Source organism: Ascidiella aspersa, chromosome 4 (genome assembly GCF_963924565.1).
Source record: "Ascidiella aspersa chromosome 4, kaAscAspe10.2, whole genome shotgun sequence".
Lineage (NCBI taxonomy): Eukaryota > Metazoa > Chordata > Ascidiacea > Phlebobranchia > Ascidiidae > Ascidiella > Ascidiella aspersa.
The window spans coordinates 24,357,146-24,372,574 of NC_139450.1; the positions used below are offsets into that span (position 1 = coordinate 24,357,146).

The 15,429-nt window shown below is 38.9% G+C and overlaps 38 non-coding genes and 45 pseudogenes across 38 annotated transcripts; all 83 read right to left on the reverse strand.

The window, feature by feature from the left end:
• Positions 1–9: 9 nt before the first annotated feature.
• On the reverse strand, positions 10–128 carry LOC146153799 (5S ribosomal RNA; annotated as a pseudogene).
• A 65-nt stretch (positions 129–193) lies between these two features.
• LOC146153800 (5S ribosomal RNA) lies at positions 194–312 on the reverse strand. The gene has a single exon (XR_014496684.1). It is a non-coding gene; the product is annotated as a 5S ribosomal RNA (ribosomal RNA).
• Positions 313–376: 64 nt separating this feature from the next.
• LOC146153801 (5S ribosomal RNA) lies at positions 377–495 on the reverse strand. The gene has a single exon (XR_014494967.1). It is a non-coding gene; the product is annotated as a 5S ribosomal RNA (ribosomal RNA).
• Positions 496–569: 74 nt separating this feature from the next.
• Positions 570–688, reverse strand: LOC146153802 (5S ribosomal RNA; annotated as a pseudogene).
• Positions 689–751: 63 nt separating this feature from the next.
• LOC146153803 (5S ribosomal RNA) lies at positions 752–870 on the reverse strand (annotated as a pseudogene).
• A 73-nt stretch (positions 871–943) lies between these two features.
• LOC146153804 (5S ribosomal RNA) lies at positions 944–1,062 on the reverse strand. The gene has a single exon (XR_014497141.1). It is a non-coding gene; the product is annotated as a 5S ribosomal RNA (ribosomal RNA).
• Positions 1,063–1,136: 74 nt separating this feature from the next.
• LOC146153805 (5S ribosomal RNA) lies at positions 1,137–1,255 on the reverse strand (annotated as a pseudogene).
• Positions 1,256–1,319: 64 nt separating this feature from the next.
• Positions 1,320–1,438, reverse strand: LOC146153806 (5S ribosomal RNA). The gene has a single exon (XR_014495938.1). It is a non-coding gene; the product is annotated as a 5S ribosomal RNA (ribosomal RNA).
• A 64-nt stretch (positions 1,439–1,502) lies between these two features.
• On the reverse strand, positions 1,503–1,621 carry LOC146153807 (5S ribosomal RNA; annotated as a pseudogene).
• Positions 1,622–1,669: 48 nt separating this feature from the next.
• LOC146153808 (5S ribosomal RNA) lies at positions 1,670–1,788 on the reverse strand (annotated as a pseudogene).
• Positions 1,789–1,862: 74 nt separating this feature from the next.
• Positions 1,863–1,981, reverse strand: LOC146153809 (5S ribosomal RNA). Its single transcript, XR_014497878.1, has one exon. It is a non-coding gene; the product is annotated as a 5S ribosomal RNA (ribosomal RNA).
• Positions 1,982–2,045: 64 nt separating this feature from the next.
• Positions 2,046–2,164, reverse strand: LOC146153810 (5S ribosomal RNA). Its single transcript, XR_014494968.1, has one exon. It is a non-coding gene; the product is annotated as a 5S ribosomal RNA (ribosomal RNA).
• Positions 2,165–2,228: 64 nt separating this feature from the next.
• Positions 2,229–2,347, reverse strand: LOC146153811 (5S ribosomal RNA; annotated as a pseudogene).
• Positions 2,348–2,412: 65 nt separating this feature from the next.
• LOC146153812 (5S ribosomal RNA) lies at positions 2,413–2,531 on the reverse strand (annotated as a pseudogene).
• Positions 2,532–2,596: 65 nt separating this feature from the next.
• On the reverse strand, positions 2,597–2,714 carry LOC146153813 (5S ribosomal RNA). Its single transcript, XR_014497677.1, has one exon. It is a non-coding gene; the product is annotated as a 5S ribosomal RNA (ribosomal RNA).
• A 65-nt stretch (positions 2,715–2,779) lies between these two features.
• On the reverse strand, positions 2,780–2,898 carry LOC146153814 (5S ribosomal RNA). Its single transcript, XR_014496801.1, has one exon. It is a non-coding gene; the product is annotated as a 5S ribosomal RNA (ribosomal RNA).
• Positions 2,899–2,962: 64 nt separating this feature from the next.
• Positions 2,963–3,081, reverse strand: LOC146153815 (5S ribosomal RNA; annotated as a pseudogene).
• A 65-nt stretch (positions 3,082–3,146) lies between these two features.
• LOC146153816 (5S ribosomal RNA) lies at positions 3,147–3,265 on the reverse strand. The gene has a single exon (XR_014494969.1). It is a non-coding gene; the product is annotated as a 5S ribosomal RNA (ribosomal RNA).
• Positions 3,266–3,339: 74 nt separating this feature from the next.
• LOC146153817 (5S ribosomal RNA) lies at positions 3,340–3,458 on the reverse strand (annotated as a pseudogene).
• Positions 3,459–3,522: 64 nt separating this feature from the next.
• LOC146153818 (5S ribosomal RNA) lies at positions 3,523–3,641 on the reverse strand. The gene has a single exon (XR_014494970.1). It is a non-coding gene; the product is annotated as a 5S ribosomal RNA (ribosomal RNA).
• Positions 3,642–3,705: 64 nt separating this feature from the next.
• Positions 3,706–3,824, reverse strand: LOC146153819 (5S ribosomal RNA; annotated as a pseudogene).
• Positions 3,825–3,889: 65 nt separating this feature from the next.
• Positions 3,890–4,008, reverse strand: LOC146153820 (5S ribosomal RNA; annotated as a pseudogene).
• Positions 4,009–4,073: 65 nt separating this feature from the next.
• LOC146153821 (5S ribosomal RNA) lies at positions 4,074–4,192 on the reverse strand. Its single transcript, XR_014496685.1, has one exon. It is a non-coding gene; the product is annotated as a 5S ribosomal RNA (ribosomal RNA).
• A 64-nt stretch (positions 4,193–4,256) lies between these two features.
• LOC146153822 (5S ribosomal RNA) lies at positions 4,257–4,375 on the reverse strand. Its single transcript, XR_014494971.1, has one exon. It is a non-coding gene; the product is annotated as a 5S ribosomal RNA (ribosomal RNA).
• Positions 4,376–4,449: 74 nt separating this feature from the next.
• LOC146153823 (5S ribosomal RNA) lies at positions 4,450–4,568 on the reverse strand (annotated as a pseudogene).
• Positions 4,569–4,631: 63 nt separating this feature from the next.
• LOC146153824 (5S ribosomal RNA) lies at positions 4,632–4,750 on the reverse strand (annotated as a pseudogene).
• Positions 4,751–4,823: 73 nt separating this feature from the next.
• On the reverse strand, positions 4,824–4,942 carry LOC146153825 (5S ribosomal RNA; annotated as a pseudogene).
• A 74-nt stretch (positions 4,943–5,016) lies between these two features.
• Positions 5,017–5,135, reverse strand: LOC146153826 (5S ribosomal RNA). The gene has a single exon (XR_014497713.1). It is a non-coding gene; the product is annotated as a 5S ribosomal RNA (ribosomal RNA).
• A 64-nt stretch (positions 5,136–5,199) lies between these two features.
• Positions 5,200–5,318, reverse strand: LOC146153827 (5S ribosomal RNA; annotated as a pseudogene).
• Positions 5,319–5,383: 65 nt separating this feature from the next.
• LOC146153828 (5S ribosomal RNA) lies at positions 5,384–5,502 on the reverse strand (annotated as a pseudogene).
• Positions 5,503–5,567: 65 nt separating this feature from the next.
• On the reverse strand, positions 5,568–5,685 carry LOC146153829 (5S ribosomal RNA). The gene has a single exon (XR_014497678.1). It is a non-coding gene; the product is annotated as a 5S ribosomal RNA (ribosomal RNA).
• A 65-nt stretch (positions 5,686–5,750) lies between these two features.
• On the reverse strand, positions 5,751–5,869 carry LOC146153830 (5S ribosomal RNA). Its single transcript, XR_014494973.1, has one exon. It is a non-coding gene; the product is annotated as a 5S ribosomal RNA (ribosomal RNA).
• Positions 5,870–5,943: 74 nt separating this feature from the next.
• LOC146153831 (5S ribosomal RNA) lies at positions 5,944–6,062 on the reverse strand (annotated as a pseudogene).
• Positions 6,063–6,127: 65 nt separating this feature from the next.
• LOC146153832 (5S ribosomal RNA) lies at positions 6,128–6,246 on the reverse strand (annotated as a pseudogene).
• A 65-nt stretch (positions 6,247–6,311) lies between these two features.
• On the reverse strand, positions 6,312–6,430 carry LOC146153833 (5S ribosomal RNA; annotated as a pseudogene).
• A 65-nt stretch (positions 6,431–6,495) lies between these two features.
• LOC146153834 (5S ribosomal RNA) lies at positions 6,496–6,614 on the reverse strand. The gene has a single exon (XR_014494974.1). It is a non-coding gene; the product is annotated as a 5S ribosomal RNA (ribosomal RNA).
• Positions 6,615–6,678: 64 nt separating this feature from the next.
• On the reverse strand, positions 6,679–6,797 carry LOC146153835 (5S ribosomal RNA). The gene has a single exon (XR_014494975.1). It is a non-coding gene; the product is annotated as a 5S ribosomal RNA (ribosomal RNA).
• A 74-nt stretch (positions 6,798–6,871) lies between these two features.
• LOC146153836 (5S ribosomal RNA) lies at positions 6,872–6,990 on the reverse strand (annotated as a pseudogene).
• Positions 6,991–7,055: 65 nt separating this feature from the next.
• On the reverse strand, positions 7,056–7,174 carry LOC146153837 (5S ribosomal RNA; annotated as a pseudogene).
• Positions 7,175–7,237: 63 nt separating this feature from the next.
• Positions 7,238–7,356, reverse strand: LOC146153838 (5S ribosomal RNA). Its single transcript, XR_014498041.1, has one exon. It is a non-coding gene; the product is annotated as a 5S ribosomal RNA (ribosomal RNA).
• Positions 7,357–7,430: 74 nt separating this feature from the next.
• On the reverse strand, positions 7,431–7,549 carry LOC146153839 (5S ribosomal RNA; annotated as a pseudogene).
• A 64-nt stretch (positions 7,550–7,613) lies between these two features.
• Positions 7,614–7,732, reverse strand: LOC146153840 (5S ribosomal RNA). Its single transcript, XR_014494976.1, has one exon. It is a non-coding gene; the product is annotated as a 5S ribosomal RNA (ribosomal RNA).
• Positions 7,733–7,806: 74 nt separating this feature from the next.
• LOC146153841 (5S ribosomal RNA) lies at positions 7,807–7,925 on the reverse strand (annotated as a pseudogene).
• Positions 7,926–7,999: 74 nt separating this feature from the next.
• LOC146153842 (5S ribosomal RNA) lies at positions 8,000–8,118 on the reverse strand (annotated as a pseudogene).
• A 65-nt stretch (positions 8,119–8,183) lies between these two features.
• Positions 8,184–8,302, reverse strand: LOC146153843 (5S ribosomal RNA; annotated as a pseudogene).
• Positions 8,303–8,367: 65 nt separating this feature from the next.
• Positions 8,368–8,489, reverse strand: LOC146153844 (5S ribosomal RNA; annotated as a pseudogene).
• A 64-nt stretch (positions 8,490–8,553) lies between these two features.
• On the reverse strand, positions 8,554–8,672 carry LOC146153845 (5S ribosomal RNA). Its single transcript, XR_014496263.1, has one exon. It is a non-coding gene; the product is annotated as a 5S ribosomal RNA (ribosomal RNA).
• A 65-nt stretch (positions 8,673–8,737) lies between these two features.
• On the reverse strand, positions 8,738–8,856 carry LOC146153846 (5S ribosomal RNA). Its single transcript, XR_014495393.1, has one exon. It is a non-coding gene; the product is annotated as a 5S ribosomal RNA (ribosomal RNA).
• A 74-nt stretch (positions 8,857–8,930) lies between these two features.
• Positions 8,931–9,049, reverse strand: LOC146153847 (5S ribosomal RNA; annotated as a pseudogene).
• Positions 9,050–9,123: 74 nt separating this feature from the next.
• Positions 9,124–9,242, reverse strand: LOC146153848 (5S ribosomal RNA; annotated as a pseudogene).
• Positions 9,243–9,306: 64 nt separating this feature from the next.
• Positions 9,307–9,425, reverse strand: LOC146153849 (5S ribosomal RNA). Its single transcript, XR_014494977.1, has one exon. It is a non-coding gene; the product is annotated as a 5S ribosomal RNA (ribosomal RNA).
• A 64-nt stretch (positions 9,426–9,489) lies between these two features.
• LOC146153850 (5S ribosomal RNA) lies at positions 9,490–9,608 on the reverse strand. Its single transcript, XR_014496264.1, has one exon. It is a non-coding gene; the product is annotated as a 5S ribosomal RNA (ribosomal RNA).
• Positions 9,609–9,673: 65 nt separating this feature from the next.
• Positions 9,674–9,792, reverse strand: LOC146153851 (5S ribosomal RNA). The gene has a single exon (XR_014496964.1). It is a non-coding gene; the product is annotated as a 5S ribosomal RNA (ribosomal RNA).
• A 64-nt stretch (positions 9,793–9,856) lies between these two features.
• Positions 9,857–9,975, reverse strand: LOC146153852 (5S ribosomal RNA). The gene has a single exon (XR_014498500.1). It is a non-coding gene; the product is annotated as a 5S ribosomal RNA (ribosomal RNA).
• A 74-nt stretch (positions 9,976–10,049) lies between these two features.
• On the reverse strand, positions 10,050–10,168 carry LOC146153853 (5S ribosomal RNA; annotated as a pseudogene).
• Positions 10,169–10,232: 64 nt separating this feature from the next.
• Positions 10,233–10,351, reverse strand: LOC146153854 (5S ribosomal RNA; annotated as a pseudogene).
• Positions 10,352–10,416: 65 nt separating this feature from the next.
• Positions 10,417–10,535, reverse strand: LOC146153855 (5S ribosomal RNA). Its single transcript, XR_014496825.1, has one exon. It is a non-coding gene; the product is annotated as a 5S ribosomal RNA (ribosomal RNA).
• Positions 10,536–10,609: 74 nt separating this feature from the next.
• Positions 10,610–10,728, reverse strand: LOC146153856 (5S ribosomal RNA). Its single transcript, XR_014498205.1, has one exon. It is a non-coding gene; the product is annotated as a 5S ribosomal RNA (ribosomal RNA).
• A 74-nt stretch (positions 10,729–10,802) lies between these two features.
• Positions 10,803–10,921, reverse strand: LOC146153857 (5S ribosomal RNA; annotated as a pseudogene).
• A 64-nt stretch (positions 10,922–10,985) lies between these two features.
• LOC146153858 (5S ribosomal RNA) lies at positions 10,986–11,104 on the reverse strand. Its single transcript, XR_014494978.1, has one exon. It is a non-coding gene; the product is annotated as a 5S ribosomal RNA (ribosomal RNA).
• Positions 11,105–11,168: 64 nt separating this feature from the next.
• Positions 11,169–11,287, reverse strand: LOC146153859 (5S ribosomal RNA). The gene has a single exon (XR_014496265.1). It is a non-coding gene; the product is annotated as a 5S ribosomal RNA (ribosomal RNA).
• A 65-nt stretch (positions 11,288–11,352) lies between these two features.
• LOC146153860 (5S ribosomal RNA) lies at positions 11,353–11,471 on the reverse strand (annotated as a pseudogene).
• A 65-nt stretch (positions 11,472–11,536) lies between these two features.
• LOC146153861 (5S ribosomal RNA) lies at positions 11,537–11,655 on the reverse strand. The gene has a single exon (XR_014497403.1). It is a non-coding gene; the product is annotated as a 5S ribosomal RNA (ribosomal RNA).
• A 64-nt stretch (positions 11,656–11,719) lies between these two features.
• LOC146153862 (5S ribosomal RNA) lies at positions 11,720–11,838 on the reverse strand. The gene has a single exon (XR_014494979.1). It is a non-coding gene; the product is annotated as a 5S ribosomal RNA (ribosomal RNA).
• A 74-nt stretch (positions 11,839–11,912) lies between these two features.
• On the reverse strand, positions 11,913–12,031 carry LOC146153863 (5S ribosomal RNA; annotated as a pseudogene).
• Positions 12,032–12,105: 74 nt separating this feature from the next.
• LOC146153864 (5S ribosomal RNA) lies at positions 12,106–12,224 on the reverse strand (annotated as a pseudogene).
• Positions 12,225–12,289: 65 nt separating this feature from the next.
• Positions 12,290–12,408, reverse strand: LOC146153865 (5S ribosomal RNA; annotated as a pseudogene).
• Positions 12,409–12,473: 65 nt separating this feature from the next.
• Positions 12,474–12,595, reverse strand: LOC146153866 (5S ribosomal RNA; annotated as a pseudogene).
• A 64-nt stretch (positions 12,596–12,659) lies between these two features.
• Positions 12,660–12,778, reverse strand: LOC146153867 (5S ribosomal RNA). Its single transcript, XR_014496266.1, has one exon. It is a non-coding gene; the product is annotated as a 5S ribosomal RNA (ribosomal RNA).
• Positions 12,779–12,843: 65 nt separating this feature from the next.
• Positions 12,844–12,952, reverse strand: LOC146153868 (5S ribosomal RNA; annotated as a pseudogene).
• A 74-nt stretch (positions 12,953–13,026) lies between these two features.
• Positions 13,027–13,145, reverse strand: LOC146153869 (5S ribosomal RNA; annotated as a pseudogene).
• Positions 13,146–13,209: 64 nt separating this feature from the next.
• LOC146153870 (5S ribosomal RNA) lies at positions 13,210–13,328 on the reverse strand. Its single transcript, XR_014495688.1, has one exon. It is a non-coding gene; the product is annotated as a 5S ribosomal RNA (ribosomal RNA).
• Positions 13,329–13,402: 74 nt separating this feature from the next.
• LOC146153871 (5S ribosomal RNA) lies at positions 13,403–13,521 on the reverse strand (annotated as a pseudogene).
• Positions 13,522–13,586: 65 nt separating this feature from the next.
• Positions 13,587–13,705, reverse strand: LOC146153872 (5S ribosomal RNA). Its single transcript, XR_014495689.1, has one exon. It is a non-coding gene; the product is annotated as a 5S ribosomal RNA (ribosomal RNA).
• A 74-nt stretch (positions 13,706–13,779) lies between these two features.
• On the reverse strand, positions 13,780–13,898 carry LOC146153873 (5S ribosomal RNA; annotated as a pseudogene).
• A 74-nt stretch (positions 13,899–13,972) lies between these two features.
• LOC146153874 (5S ribosomal RNA) lies at positions 13,973–14,091 on the reverse strand (annotated as a pseudogene).
• A 65-nt stretch (positions 14,092–14,156) lies between these two features.
• On the reverse strand, positions 14,157–14,275 carry LOC146153875 (5S ribosomal RNA; annotated as a pseudogene).
• Positions 14,276–14,340: 65 nt separating this feature from the next.
• Positions 14,341–14,458, reverse strand: LOC146153876 (5S ribosomal RNA; annotated as a pseudogene).
• Positions 14,459–14,522: 64 nt separating this feature from the next.
• Positions 14,523–14,641, reverse strand: LOC146153877 (5S ribosomal RNA). The gene has a single exon (XR_014498440.1). It is a non-coding gene; the product is annotated as a 5S ribosomal RNA (ribosomal RNA).
• Positions 14,642–14,706: 65 nt separating this feature from the next.
• LOC146153878 (5S ribosomal RNA) lies at positions 14,707–14,825 on the reverse strand. The gene has a single exon (XR_014495742.1). It is a non-coding gene; the product is annotated as a 5S ribosomal RNA (ribosomal RNA).
• Positions 14,826–14,899: 74 nt separating this feature from the next.
• On the reverse strand, positions 14,900–15,018 carry LOC146153879 (5S ribosomal RNA). The gene has a single exon (XR_014497985.1). It is a non-coding gene; the product is annotated as a 5S ribosomal RNA (ribosomal RNA).
• Positions 15,019–15,082: 64 nt separating this feature from the next.
• On the reverse strand, positions 15,083–15,201 carry LOC146153880 (5S ribosomal RNA). Its single transcript, XR_014495690.1, has one exon. It is a non-coding gene; the product is annotated as a 5S ribosomal RNA (ribosomal RNA).
• Positions 15,202–15,275: 74 nt separating this feature from the next.
• LOC146153881 (5S ribosomal RNA) lies at positions 15,276–15,394 on the reverse strand (annotated as a pseudogene).
• Positions 15,395–15,429: the final 35 nt, after the last annotated feature.

Consider the following 15,429-nt stretch of genomic DNA (forward strand, 5'->3'; position numbering starts at 1 on the left):
ATCATATTTTGCCTACGACAATTGGTATTCCTAGGTGGTCACCCATCCAAGTACTAACCAATCCCGACGTTGCTTAACTTCCGAGATCGGACGATATCGGGTGCATTCAACCTGGTATGTTCGTAGCCAGTAATAGTCAACATTTTTTGGTCTAATCTATTTAAAAATGTAAAAACTTAAATAAATCATATTTTGCCTACGACAATTGCTATTCCTAGGCGGTCACCCATCCAAGTACTAACCAATCCCGACGTTGCTTAACTTCCGAGATCGGACGAGATCGGGTGCATTCAACCTGGTATGGTCGTAGACAGTATTGGTCAACATTTTTGGTCTAATCTATTTAAAAATGTAAAAACTTAAATAAATCATATTATGCCTACGACAATTGGTATTCCTAGGCGGTCACCCATCCAAGTACTAACCAATCCCGACGTTGCTTAACTTCCGAGATCGGACGAGATCGGGTGCATTCAACCTGGTATGGTCGTAGACAGTATTGGTCAACATTTTTTGGTCTAAAATCTTTGAAAATGTTAACATTTAAATATATTTTAAAAGTCATATTTTGCCTATGACAATTGGTATTCCTAGGCGGTCACCCATCCAAATACTAACCAATACCGACGTTGCTTAACTTCCGAGGTCGGACGAGATCGTGTGCATTCAACCTGGTATGGTCGTGGACAGTATTGGTCAACATTTATGGTCTAATGTATTTAAAAATGTAAAACTTAAATAAATCATATTGTGCCTAAGACAATTGGTATTCCTAGGCGGTCACCCATCCAAGTACTAACCAATCCCAACGTTGCTTAACTTCCGAGATAGGACGTGATCGGGTGCATTGAACCTGGTATGGTCGTAGACAGTGTTGGTAAACATTTTTTGGTCTAAAATCTTTAAAATGCTAACATTTAAATATATTTTAAAAATAATATTTTGCCTATGACAATTGGTATTCCTAGGCGGTCACCCATCCAAGTACTAACCAATCCCGACGTTGCTTAACTTCCGAGATCGGACGAGATCGGGTGCATTCAACCTGGTATGGTCGTAGACAGTATTGGTCAACATTTTTTGGTCTAAAATCTTCAAAAATGTTAACATTTAAATATATTTTATAAATCATATTTTGCCTATGACAATTGGAATTCCTATGCGGTCACCCATCCAAGTACTAACCAATCCCGCCGTTGCTTCACTTCCGAGATCGGACGAGATCGGGTGCATTCAACCTGGTATGGTCGTAAGCAGTATTTATCAACATTTTACGTCTAATCTATTTAAAAAAGTAAAAACTTAAATAAATCATATTTTGCCTACGACGATTGGTATTCCTAGGCGGTCACCCATCCAAGTACTAACCAATCCCGACGTTGCTTAACTTCCGAGATCGGACGAGATCGGGTGCATTCAACCTGGTATGGTCGTAGACAGTATTGGGCAACATTTATGGTCTAATCTATTTAAATATGTAAAAACTTAAATAAATCATATTGTGCCTACGACAATTGGTATTCCTAGGCGGTCACCCATCCAAGTACTAACCAATCCCGACGTTGCTTAACTTCCCAGATCGGACGAGATCGGGTGCATTCAACCTGGTATGGTCGTAAGCAGTATTTCTCAACATTTTGCGTCTAATCTATTTAAAAAAGTAAAAACTTGCCTATGACAATTGGTATTCCTAGGCGGTCACCCATCCAAGTAGCAACCAATCCCGATGTTGCTTAACTTCCGAGATCGGACGAGATCGTGTGCATTCAACCTGGTATGGTCGTAGACAGTATTGGTCAACATTTTTTGGTCTAAAATCTTCAAAAATGTTAACATTTAAATATATTTTATAAATCATATTTTGCCTATGACAATTGGAATTCCTATGCGGTCACCCATCCAAGTACTAACCAATCCCGACGTTGCTTAACTTCCGAGATCGGACGAGATCGGGTGCATTCAACCTGGTATGGTCGTAAGCAGTATTTCTCAACATTTTACGTCTAATCTATATAAAAAAGTAAAAACTTAAATAAATCATATTTTGCCTACGACAATTGGTATTCCTAGGCGGTCACCCATCCAAGTACTAACCAATCCCGACGTTGCTTAACTTCCGAGATCGGACGAGATCGGGTGCATTCAACCTGGTATGGTCGTAGACAGTATTGGTCAACATTTATGATCTAATCTATTTAAAAATGTAAAAACTTAAACAAATCATATTGTGCCTACGACAATTGGTATTCCTAGGGGGTCACCCATCCAAGTACTAACCAATCCCGACGTTGCTTAACTTCCGAGATCAGACGAGATGGGGTGCATTCAACCTGGTATGGTCGTATGCAGTATTGGTCAACATTTTTAGGTCTAATCTTTTTAAAAATGTAAAAACTTAAATAAATCATATTTTGCCTACGACAATTGGTATTCCTAGGCGGTCACCCATCCAAGTACTCACCAATCCCGACGTTGCTTAACTTCCGAGATCGGACGAGATCGGGTGCATTCAACCTGGTATGTTCGTAGCCAGTATTGGTCAACATTTTTTGGTCTAATCTATTTAAAAATGTAAAAACTTAAATAAATCATATTTTGCCTACGACAATTGGTATTCCAGGCGGTCACCCATCCAAGTACTAACCAATCCCGACGTTGCTTAACTTCCGAGATCGGACGAGATCGGGTGCATTCAACCTGGTATGGTCGTATGCAGTATTGGTCAACATTTTTAGGTCTAATCTATTTAAAAATGTAAAAACTTAAATAAATCATATTTTGCCTACGACAATTGGTATTCCTAGGCGGTCACCCATCCAAGTACTAACCAATCCCGACGTTGCTTAACTTCCGAGATCGGACGAGATCGGGTGCATTCAACCTGGTATGGTCGTGGACAGTATTGGTCAACATTTATGGTCTAATCTATTTAAAAATGTAAAAACTTAAACAAATCATATTGTGCCTACGACAATTGGTATTCCTAGGCGGTCACCCATCCAAGTACTAACCAATCCCGACGTTGCTTAACTTCCGAGATCGGACGAGATGGGGTGCATTTAACCTGGTATGGTCGTATGCAGTATTGGTCAACATTTTTAGGTTTAATCTATTTAAAAATGTAAAAACTTAAATAAATCATATTTTGCCTACGACAATTGGTATTCCTAGGCGGTCACCCATCCAAGTACTAACCAATCCCGACGTTGCTTAACTTCCGAGATCGGACGAGATCGGGTGCATTCAACCTGGTATGGTCGTAGACAGTATTGGTCAACATTTTTTGGTCTAAAATCTTTAAAAATGTTAACATTTAAATATATTTTAAAAATCATATTTTGCCTATGACAATTGGTATTGCTAGGCGGTCACCCATCCAAGTACTAACCAATCCCGACGTTACTTAACTTCCGAGATCGGACGAGATCGGGTGCATTCAACCTGGTATGGTCGTAAGCAGTATTTCTCAACATTTTACGTCTAATCTATTTAAAAAAGTAAAAACTTAAATAAATCATATTTTGCCTACGACAATTGGTATTCCTAGGCGGTCACCCATCCAAGTACTAACCAATCCCGACGTTGCTTAACTTCCGAGATCGGACGAGATCGGGTGCATTCAACCTGGTATGGTCGTAGACAGTATTGGTCAACATTTATGATCTAATCTATTTAAAAATGTAAAAACTTAAACAAATCATATTGTGCCTACGACAATTGGTATTCCAAGGCGGTCACCCATCCAAGTACTAACCAATCCCGACGTTGCTTAACTTCCGAGATCGGACGAGATGGGGTGCATTCAACCTGGTATGGTCGTAGCCAGTATTGGTCAACATTTTTAGGTCTAATCTATTTAAAAATGTAAAAACTTAAATAAATCATATTTTGCCTACGACAATTGGTATTCCTAGGTGGTCACCCATCCAAGTACTAACCAATCCCGACGTTGCTTAACTTCCGAGATCGGACGATATCGGGTGCATTCAACCTGGTATGTTCGTAGCCAGTAATAGTCAACATTTTTTGGTCTAATCTATTTAAAAATGTAAAAACTTAAATAAATCATATTTTGCCTACGACAATTGCTATTCCTAGGCGGTCACCCATCCAAGTACTAACCAATCCCGACGTTGCTTAACTTCCGAGATCGGACGAGATCGGGTGCATTCAACCTGGTATGGTCGTAGACAGTATTGGTCAACATTTTTGGTCTAATCTATTTAAAAATGTAAAAACTTAAATAAATCATATTATGCCTACGACAATTGGTATTCCTAGGCGGTCACCCATCCAAGTACTAACCAATCCCGACGTTGCTTAACTTCCGAGATCGGACGAGATCGGGTGCATTCAACCTGGTATGGTCGTAGACAGTATTGGTCAACATTTTTTGGTCTAAAATCTTTGAAAATGTTAACATTTAAATATATTTTAAAAGTCATATTTTGGCTATGACAATTGGTATTCCTAGGCGGTCACCCATCCAAGTACTAACCAATACCGACGTTGCTTAACTTCCGAGGTCGGACGAGATCGTGTGCATTCAACCTGGTATGGTCGTAGACAGTATTGGTCAACATTTATGGTCTAATGTATTTAAAAATGTAAAACTTAAATAAATCATATTGTGCCTAAGACAATTGGTATCCCTAGGCGGTCACCCATCCAAGTACTAACCAATCCCAACGTTGCTTAACTTCCGAGATCGGACGTGATCGGGTGCATTGAACCTGGTATGGTCGTAGACAGTGTTGGTAAGCATTTTTTGGTCTAAAATCTTTAAAATGCTAACATTTAAATATATTTTAAAAATAATATTTTGCCTATGACAATTGGTATTCCTAGGCGGTCACCCATCCAAGTAGCAACCAATCCCGATGTTGCTTAACTTCCGAGATCGGACGAGATCGTGTGCATTCAACCTGGTTTGGTCGTAGACAGTATTGGTCAACATTTTTTGGTCTAAAATCTTCAAAAATGTTAACATTTAAATATATTTTATAAATCATATTTTGCCTATGACAATTGGAATTCCTATGCGGTCACCCATCCAAGTACTAACCAATCCCGACGTTGCTTAACTTCCGAGATCGGACGAGATCGGGTGCATTCAACCTGGTATGGTCGTAGACAGTATTGGTCAACATTTATGGTCTAATCTATTTAAAAATGTAAAAACTTAAACAAATAATATTGTGCCAACGACAATTGGTATTCCTAGGCGGTCACCCATCCAAGTACTAACCAATCCCGACGTTGCTTAACTACCGAGATCAGACGAGATGGGGTGCATTCAACCTGGTATGGTCGTATGCAGTATTGGTCAACATTTTTAGGTCTAATCTTTTTAAAAATGTAAAAACTTAAATAAATCATATTTTGCCTACGACAATTGGTATTCCTAGGCGGTCACCCATCCAAGTACTCACCAATCCCGACGTTGCTTAACTTCCGAGATCGGACGAGATCGGGTGCATTCAACCTGGTATGTTCGTAGCCAGTACTGGTCAACATTTTTTGGTCTAATCTATTTAAAAATGTAAAAACTTAAATAAATCATATTTTGCCTACGACAATTGGTATTCCAGGCGGTCACCCATCCAAGTACTAACCAATCCCGACGTTGCTTAACTTCCGAGATCGGACGAGATCGGGTGCATTCAACCTGGTATGGTCGTATGCAGTATTGGTCAACATTTTTAGGTCTAATCTATTTAAAAATGTAAAAACTTAAATAAATCATATTTTGCCTACGACAATTGGTATTCCTAGGCGGTCACCCATCCAAGTACTAACCAATCCCGACGTTGCTTAACTTCCGAGATCGGACGAGATCGGGTGCATTCAACCTGGTATGGTCGTAGACAGTATTGGTCAAAATTTTTTGGTCTAAAATCTTTAAAAATGTTAACATTTAAATATATTTTAAAAATCATATTTTGCCTATGACAATTGGTATTGCTGGGCGGTCACCCATCCAAGTACTAACCAATCCCGACGTTGCTTAACTTCCGAGATCGGACGAGATCGGGTGCATTCAACCTGGTATGTTCGTAGCCAGTATTGGTCAACATTTTTTGGTCTAATCTATTTAAAAATGTAAAAACTTAAACAAATCATATTGTGCCTACGACAATTGGTATTCCTAGGCGGTCACCCATCCAAGTACTAACCAATCCCGACGTTGCTTAACTTCCGAGATCGGACGAGATGGGGTGCATTCAACCTGGTATGGTCGTAGCAAGTATTGGTCAACATTTTTAGGTCTAATCTATTTAAAAATGTAAAAACTTAAATAAATCATATTTTGCCTACGACAATTGGTATTCCTAGGTGGTCACCCATCCAAGTACTAACCAATCCCGACGTTGCTTAACTTCCGAGATCGGACGATATCGGGTGCATTCAACCTGGTATGTTCGTAGCCAGTATTAGTCAACATTTTTTGGTCTAATCTATTTAAAAATGTAAAAACTTAAATAAATCATATTTTGCCTACGACAATTGGTATTCCTAGGCGGTCACCCATCCAAGTACTAACCAATCCCGACGTTGCTTAACTTCCGAGATCGGACGAGATCGGGTGCATTCAACCTGGTATGGTCGTAGACAGTATTGGTCAACATTTATGGTCTAATCTATTTAAAAATTTAAAAACTTAAATAAATGATATTATGCCTACGACAATTGGTATTCCTAGGCGGTCACCCATCCAAGTACTAACCAATCCCGACGTTGCTTAACTTCCGAGATCGGACGAGATCGGGTGCATTCAACCTGGTATGGTCGTAGACAGTATTGGTCAAAATTTTTTGGTCTAAAATCTTTGAAAATGTTAACGTTTAAATATATTTTAAAAATCATATTTTGCCTATGACAATTGGTATTGCTATGCGGTCACCAATCCAAGTACTAACCAATCCCGACGTTGCTTAACTTCCGAGATCGGACGAGATCGGGTGCATTCAACCTGGTATGGTCGTAGCCAGTATTGGTCAACATCCTTTGGTCTAATCTATTTAAAAATGTAAAAACTTAAATAAATCATATTTTGCCTACGACAATTGGTATTCCTAGGCGGTCACCCATCCAAGTACTAACCAATCCCGACGTTGCTTAACTTCCGAGGTCGGACGAGATCGTGTGCATTCAACCTGGTATGGTCGTGGACAGTATTGGTCAACATTTATGGTCTAATCTATTTAAAAATGTAAAACTTAAATAAATCATATTGTGCCTAAGACAATTGGTATTCCTAGGCGGTCACCCATCCAAGTACTAACCAATCCCAACGTTGCTTAACTTCCGAGATCGGACGTGATCGGGTGCATTCAACCTGGTATGGTCGTAGACAGTATTGGTCAAAATTTTTTGGTCTAAAATCTTTGAAAATGTTAACGTTTAAATATATTTTAAAAATCATATTTTGCCTATGACAATTGGTATTGCTATGCGGTCACCCATCCAAGTACTAACCAATCCCGACGTTGCTTAACTTCCGAGATCGGACGAGATCGGGTGCATTCAACCTGGTATGGTCGTAGACAGTATTCGTCAACATTTATGGTCTAATTTATTTAAAAATGTAAAAACTTAAATAAATGATATTATGCCTACGACAATTGGTATTCCTAGGCGGTCACCCATCCAAGTACTAACCAATCCCGACGTTGCTTAACTTCCGAGATCGGACGAGATCGGGTGCATTCAACCTGGTATGGTCGTAGACAGTATTGGTCAACATTTTTTGGTCTAAAATCTTTAAAAATGTTAACATTTAAATATATTTTAAAAATCATATTTTGCCTATGACAATTGGTATTGCTAGGCGGTCACCCATCCAAGTACTAACCAATCCCGACGTTGCTTAACTTCCGAGATCGGACGAGATTGGGTGCATTCAACCTGGTATGGTCGTAGACAGTAGTGGTCAACATTTTTTGGTCTAAAATCTTCAAAAATGTTAACATTTAAATATATTTTATAAATCATATTTTGCCTATGACAATTGGTATTCCTATGCGGTCACCCATCCAAGTACTAACCAATCCCGACGTTGCTTAACTTCCGAGATCGGACGAGATCGGGTGCATTCAACCTGGCATGGTCGTAGCCAGTATTGGTCAACATTTTTTGGTCTAATCTATTTAAAAATGTAAAAACTTAAATAAATCATATTTTGCCTACGACAATTGGTATTCCTAGGCGGTCACCCATCCAAGTACTAACCAATCCCGACGTTGCTTAACTTCCGAGATCGGACGAGATCGGGTGCATTCAATCTGGTATGTTCGTAGCCAGTATTGGTCAACATTTTTTGGTCTAATCTATATAAAAATGTAAAAACTTAAATAAATCATATTTTGCCTACGACAATTGGTATTCCTAGGCGGTTGTCACCCATCCAAGTACTAACCAATCCCGACGTTGCTTAACTTCCGAGATCGGACGAGATAGGGTGCATTCAACCTGGTATGGTCGTAGACAGTATTGCTCAACATTTATGGTCTAATCTATTTAAAAATGTAAAAACTTAAATAAATGATATTATGCCTACGACAATTGGTATTCCTAGGCGGTCACCCATCCAAGTACTAACCAATCCCGACGTTGCTTAACTTCCGAGATCGGACGAGATCGGGTGCATTCAACCTGGTATGGTCGTAGCCAGTATTGGTCAACATTTTTTGGTCTAATCTATTTAAAAATGTAAAAACTTAAATAAATCACATTTTGCCTACGACAATTGGTATTCCTAGGCGGTCACCCATCCAAGTACTAACCAATCCCGACGTTGCTTAACTTCCGAGATCGGACGAGATCGGGTGCATTCAACTTGGTATGGTCGTAGACAGTATTGGTCAACATTTTTTGGTCTAAAATCTTCAAAAATGTTAACATTTAAATATATGTTATAAATCATATTTTGCCTATGACAATTGGAATTCCTATGCGGTCACCCATCAAAGTACTAACCAATCCCGACGTTGCTTAACTTCCGAGATCGAACGAGATCGGGTGCATTCAACCTGGTATGTTCGAAGACAGTATTGGTCAACATTTTTTGGTCTAAAATCTTCAAAAATGTTAACATTTAAATATATTTTATAAATCATATTTTGCCTATGACAATTGGAATTCCTATGCGGTCACCCATCCAAGTACTAACCAATCCCGACGTTGCTTAAATTCCGAGATCGGTCGAGATCGGGTGCATTGAACCTGGTATGTACGTAGACAGTATTTCTCAACATTTTACGTCTAATCTATTTAAAAAAGTAAAAACTTAAATAAATCATATTTTGCCTACGACAATTGGTATTCCTAGGCGGTCACCCATCCAAGTACTAACCAATCCCGACGTTGCTTAACTTCCGAGATCGGACGAGATCGGGTGCATTCAACCTGGTATGGTCGTAGACAGTATTGGTCAACATTTATGGTCTAATCTATTTAAAAATGTAAAAACTTAAATAAATCATATTGTGCCTACGACAATTGGTATTCCTAGGCGGTCACCCATCCAAGTACTAACCAATCCCGACGTTGCTTAACTTCCGAGATCGGACGAGATCGGGTGCATTCAACCTGGTATGGTCGTAGCCAGTATTGGTCAACATTTTTTGGTCTAATCTATTTAAAAATGTAAAAACTTAAATAAATCATATTTTGCCTACGACAATTGGTATTCCTAGGCGGTCACCCATCCAAGTACTAACCAATCCCGACGTTGCTTAACTTCCGAGATCGGACGAGATCGGGTGCATTTAACCTGGTATGGTCGTAGACAGTATTCGTCAACATTTATGGTCTAATCTATTTAAAAATGTAAAAACTTAAATAAATGATATTATGCCTACGACAATTGGTATTCCTAGGCGGTCACACATCCAAGTACTAACCAATCCCGACGTTGCTTAACTTCCGAGATCAGACGAGATCGGGTGCATTCAACCTGGTATGGTCGTAGACAGTATTGGTCAACATTTTTTGGTCTAAAATCTTTAAAAATGTTAACATTTAAATATATTTTAAAAATCATATTTTGCCTATGACAATTGGTATTGCTAGGCGGTCATCCAAACAAGTACTAACCAATCCCGACGTTGCTTAACTTCCGAGATCGGACGAGATCGGGTGCATTCAACCTGGTATGGTCGTACACAGTATTGGTCAACATTTATGGTCTAATCTATTTGAAAATGTAAAAACTTAAATAAATCATAATGTGCCTACGACAATTGGTATTCCTAGGCGGTCACCCATCCAAGTACTAACCAATCCCGACGTTGCTTAACTTGCGAGATCGGACGAGGTCGGGTGCATTCAACCTGGTATGGTCGTAGCCAGTATTGGTCAACATTTTTTGGTCTAATCTATTTAAAAATGTAAAAACTTAAATAAATCATATTTTGCCTACGACAATTGGTATTCCTAGGCGGTCAACCATCCAAGTACTAACCAATCCCGACGTTGTTTAACTTCCGAGATCGGACGAGATCGGGTGCATTCAACCTGGTATGGTCGTAGACAGAATTGGTCAACATTTTTTGGTCTAAAATTTTCAAAAATGTTAACATTTAAATATATGTTATGAATCAGATTTTGCCTATGACAATTGGAATTCCTATGCGGTCACCCATCCAAGTACTAACCAATCCCGACGTTGCTTAACTTCCGAGATCGAACGAGATCGGGTGCATTCAACCTGGTATGGTCGTAGACAGTATTGGTCAACATTTTTTGGTCTAAAATCTTCAAAAATGTTAACATTTAAATATATTTTATAAATCATATTTTGCCTATGAAAATTGGAATTCCTATGCGGTCACCCATCAAAGTACTAACCAATCCCGACGTTGCTTAACTTCCGAGATCGGACGAGATCAGGTGCATTGAACCTGGTATGGTCGTAGACAGTATTTCTCAACATTTTACGTCTAATCTATTTAAAAAAGTAAAAACTTAAAAAAATCACATTTTGCCTACGACAATTGGTATTCCTAGGCGGTCACCCATCCAAGTACTAACCAATCCCGACGTTGCTTAACTTCCGAGATCGGACGAGATCGGGTGCATTCAACCTGGTATGGTCGTAGACAGTATTGGTCAACATTTATGGTCTAATCAATTTAAAAATGTAAAAACTTAAATAAATCATATTGTGCCTACGACAATTGGTATTCCTAGGCGGTCACCCATCCAAGTACTAACCAATCCCGACGTTGCTTAACTTCCGAGATCGGACGAGATCGGGTGCATTCAACCTGGTATGGTCGTAGCCAGTATTGGTCAACATTTTTTGGTCTAATCTATTTAAAAATGTAAAAACTTAAATAAATCATATTTTGCCTACGACAATTGGTATTCCTAGGCGGTCACCCATCCAAGTACTAACCAATCCCGACGTTGCTTAACTTCCGAGATCGGACGAGATCGGGTGCATTCAATCTGGTATGTTCGTAGCCAGTATTGGTCAACATTTTTTGGTCTAATCTATTTAAAAATGTAAAAACTTAAATAAATCATATTTTGCCTACGACAATTGGTATTCCTAGGCGGTCACCCATCCAAGTACTAACCAATCCCGACGTTGCATAACTTCCGAGATCGGACGAGATCGGGTGCATTCAACCTGGTATGGTCGTAGACAGTATTCGTCAACATTTATGGTCTAATTTATTTAAAAATGTAAAAACTTAAATAAATGATATTATGCCTACGACAATTGGTATTCCTAGGCGGTCACCCATCCAAGTACTAACCAATCCCGACGTTGCTTAACTTCCGAGATCGGACGAGATCGGGTGCATTCAACCTGGTATGGTCGTAGACAGTATTGGTCAACATTTTTTGGTCTAAAATCTTTAAAAATGTTAACATTTAAATATATTTTAAAAATCATATTTTGCCTATGACAATTGGTATTGCTAGGCGGTCACCCATCCAAGTACTAACCAATCCCGACGTTGCTTAACTTCCGAGATCGGACGAGATCGGGTGCATTCAACCTGGTATGGTCGTAGACAGTAGTGGTCAACATTTTTTGTTCTAAAATCTTCAAAAATGTTAACATTTAAATATATTTTATAAATCATATTTTGCCTATGACAATTGGAATTCCTATGCGGTCACCCATCCAAGTACTAACCAATCCCGACGTTGCTTAACTTCCGAGATCGGACGAGATCGGGTGCATTCAACCTGGCATGGTCGTAGCCAGTATTGGTCAACATTTTTTGGTCTAATCTATTTAAAAATGTAAAAACTTAAATAAATCATATTTTGCCTACGACAATTGGTATTCCTAGGCGGTCACCCATCCAAGTACTAACCAATCCCGACGTTGCTTAACTTCCGAGATCGGACGAGATCGGGTGCATTCAATCTGGTATGTTCGTAGCCAGTATTGGTCAACATTTTTTGGTCTAATCTATATAAAAATGTAAAAACTTAAATAAATCATATTTTGCCTACGACAATTGGTATTCCTAGGCGGTCGTCACCCATCCAAGTACTAACCAATCCCGACGTTGCTTAACTTCCGAGATCGAACGAGATAGGGTGCATTCAACCTGGTATGGTCGTAGACAGTATTGGTCAACATTTATGGTCTAATCTATTTAAAAATGTAAAAACTTAAATAAATGATATTATGCCTACGACAATTGGTATTCCTAGGCGGTCACCCATCCAAGTACTAACCAATCCCGACGTTGCTTAACTTCCGAGATCGGACGAGATCGGGTGCATTCAACCTGGTATGGTCGTAGCCAGTATTGGTCAACATTTTTTGGTCTAATCTATTTAAAAATGTAAAAACTTAAATAAATCACATTTTGCCTACGACAATTGGTATTCCTAGGCGGTCACCCATCCAAGTACTAACCAATCCCGACGTTGCTTAACTTCCGAGATCGGGTGCATTCAACTTGGTATGGTCGTAGACAGTATTGGTCAACATTTTTTGGTCTAAAATCTTCAAAAATGTTAACATTTAAATATATGTTATAAATCATATTTTGCCTATGACAATTGGAATTCCTATGCGGTCACCCATCCAAGTACTAACCAATCCCGACGTTGCTTAACTTCCGAGATCGGACGAGATCGGGTGCATTTAACCTGGTATGGTCGTAGACAGTATTCGTCAACATTTATGGTCTAATCTATTTAAAAATGTAAAAACTTAAATAAATGATATTATGCCTACGACAATTGGTATTCCTAGGCGGTCACCCATCCAAGTACTAACCAATCCCGACGTTGCTTAACTTCCGAGATCAGACGAGATCGGGTGCATTCAACCTGGTATGGTCGTAGACAGTATTCGTCAACATTTTTTGGTCTAAAATCTTTAAAAATGTTAACATTTAAATATATTTTAAAAATCATATTTTGCCTATGACAATTGGTATTGCTAGGCGGTCACCCATCCAAGTACTAACCAATCCCGACGTTACTTCACTTCCGAGATCGGACGAGATCGGGTGCATTCAATCTGGTATGTTCGTAGCCAGTATTGGTCAACATTTTTTGGTCTTATCTATTTAAAAATGTAAAAACTTAAATAAATCATATTTTGCCTACGACAATTGGTATTCCTAGGCGGTCACCCATCCAAGTACTAACCAATCCCGACGTTGCTTAACTTCCGAGATCAGACGAGATCGGGTGCATTCAACCTGGTATGGTCGTAGACAGTATTGGTCAACATTTTTTGGTCTAAAATCTTTAAAAATGTTAACATTTAAATATATTTTAAAAATCATATTTTGCCTATGACAATTGGTATTGCTAGGCGGTCATCCAAACAAGTACTAACCTATCCCGACGTTGCTTAACTTCCGAGATCGGACGAGATCGGGTGCATTCAACCTGGTATGGTCGTAGACAGTAGTGGTCAACATTTTTTGGTCTAAAATCTTCAAAAATGTCAACATTTAAATATATTTTATAAATCATATTTTGCCTATGACAATTGGAATTCCTATGCGGTCACCCATCCAAGTACTAACCAATCCTGACGTTGCTTAACTTCCGAGATCGGACGAGATCGGGTGCATTCAACCTGGTATGGTCGTAGCCAGTATTGGTCAACATTTTTTGGTCTAATCTATTTAAAAATGTAAAAACTTAAATAAATCATATTTTGCCTACGACAATTGGTATTCCTAGGCGGTCACCCATCCAAGTACTAACCAATCCCGACGTTGCTTAACTTCCGAGATCGGACGAGATCGGGTGCATTCAATCTGGTATGTTCGTAGCCAGTATTGGTCAACATTTTTTAGTCTAATCTATATAAAAATGTAAAAACTTAAATAAATCATATTTTGCCTACGACAATTGGTATTCCTAGGCGGTCACCCATCCAAGTACTAACCAATCCCGACGTTGCTTAATTCCGAGATCGGACGAGATCGGGTGCATTCAACCTGGTATGGTCGTAGACAGTATTCGTCAACATTTATGGTCTAATCTATTTAAAAATGTAAAAACTTAAATAAATGATATTATGCCTACGAAAATTGGTATTCCTAGGCGGTCACCCATCCAAGTACTAACCAATCCCGACGTTGCTTAACTTCCGAGATCGGACGAGATCGGGTGCATTCAACCTGGTATGGTCGTAGCCAGTATTGGTCAACATTTTTTGGTCTAATCTATTTAAAAATGTAAAAACTTAAATAAATCATATTTTGCCTACGACAATTGGTATTCCTTGGCGGTCACCCATCCAAGTACTAACCAATCCCGACGTTGCTTAACTTCCGAGATCGGACGAGATCGGGTGCATTCAACTTGGTATGGTCGTAGACAGTATTGGTCAACATTTTTTTTTCTAAAATCTTCAAAAATTTTAACATTTAAATATATGTTATAAATCATATTTTGCCTATGACAATTGGAATTCCTATGCGGTCACCCATCCAAGTACTAACCAATCCCGACGTTGCTTAACTTCCGAGATCGAACGAGATCGGGTGTATTCAACCTGGTATGGTCGTAGACAGTATTCGTCAACATTTATGGTCTAATCTATTTAAAAATGTAAAAACTTAAATAAATGATATTATGCCTACGACAATTGGTATTCCTAGGCGGTCACCCATCCAAGTACTAACCAATCCCGACGTTGCTTAACTTCCGAGATCAGACGAGATCGGGTGCATTCAACCTGGTATGGTCGTAGACAGTATTCGTCAACATTTTTTGGTCTAAAATCTTTAAAAATGTTAACATTTAAATATATTTTAAAAATCATATTTTGCCTATGACAATTGGTATTGCTAGGCGGCCACCCATCCAAGTACTAACCAATCCCGACGTTACTTAACTTCCGAGATCGGACGAGATCGGGTGCATTCAATCTGGTATGTTCGTAGCCAGTATTGGTCAACATTTTTTGGTCTAATCTATTTA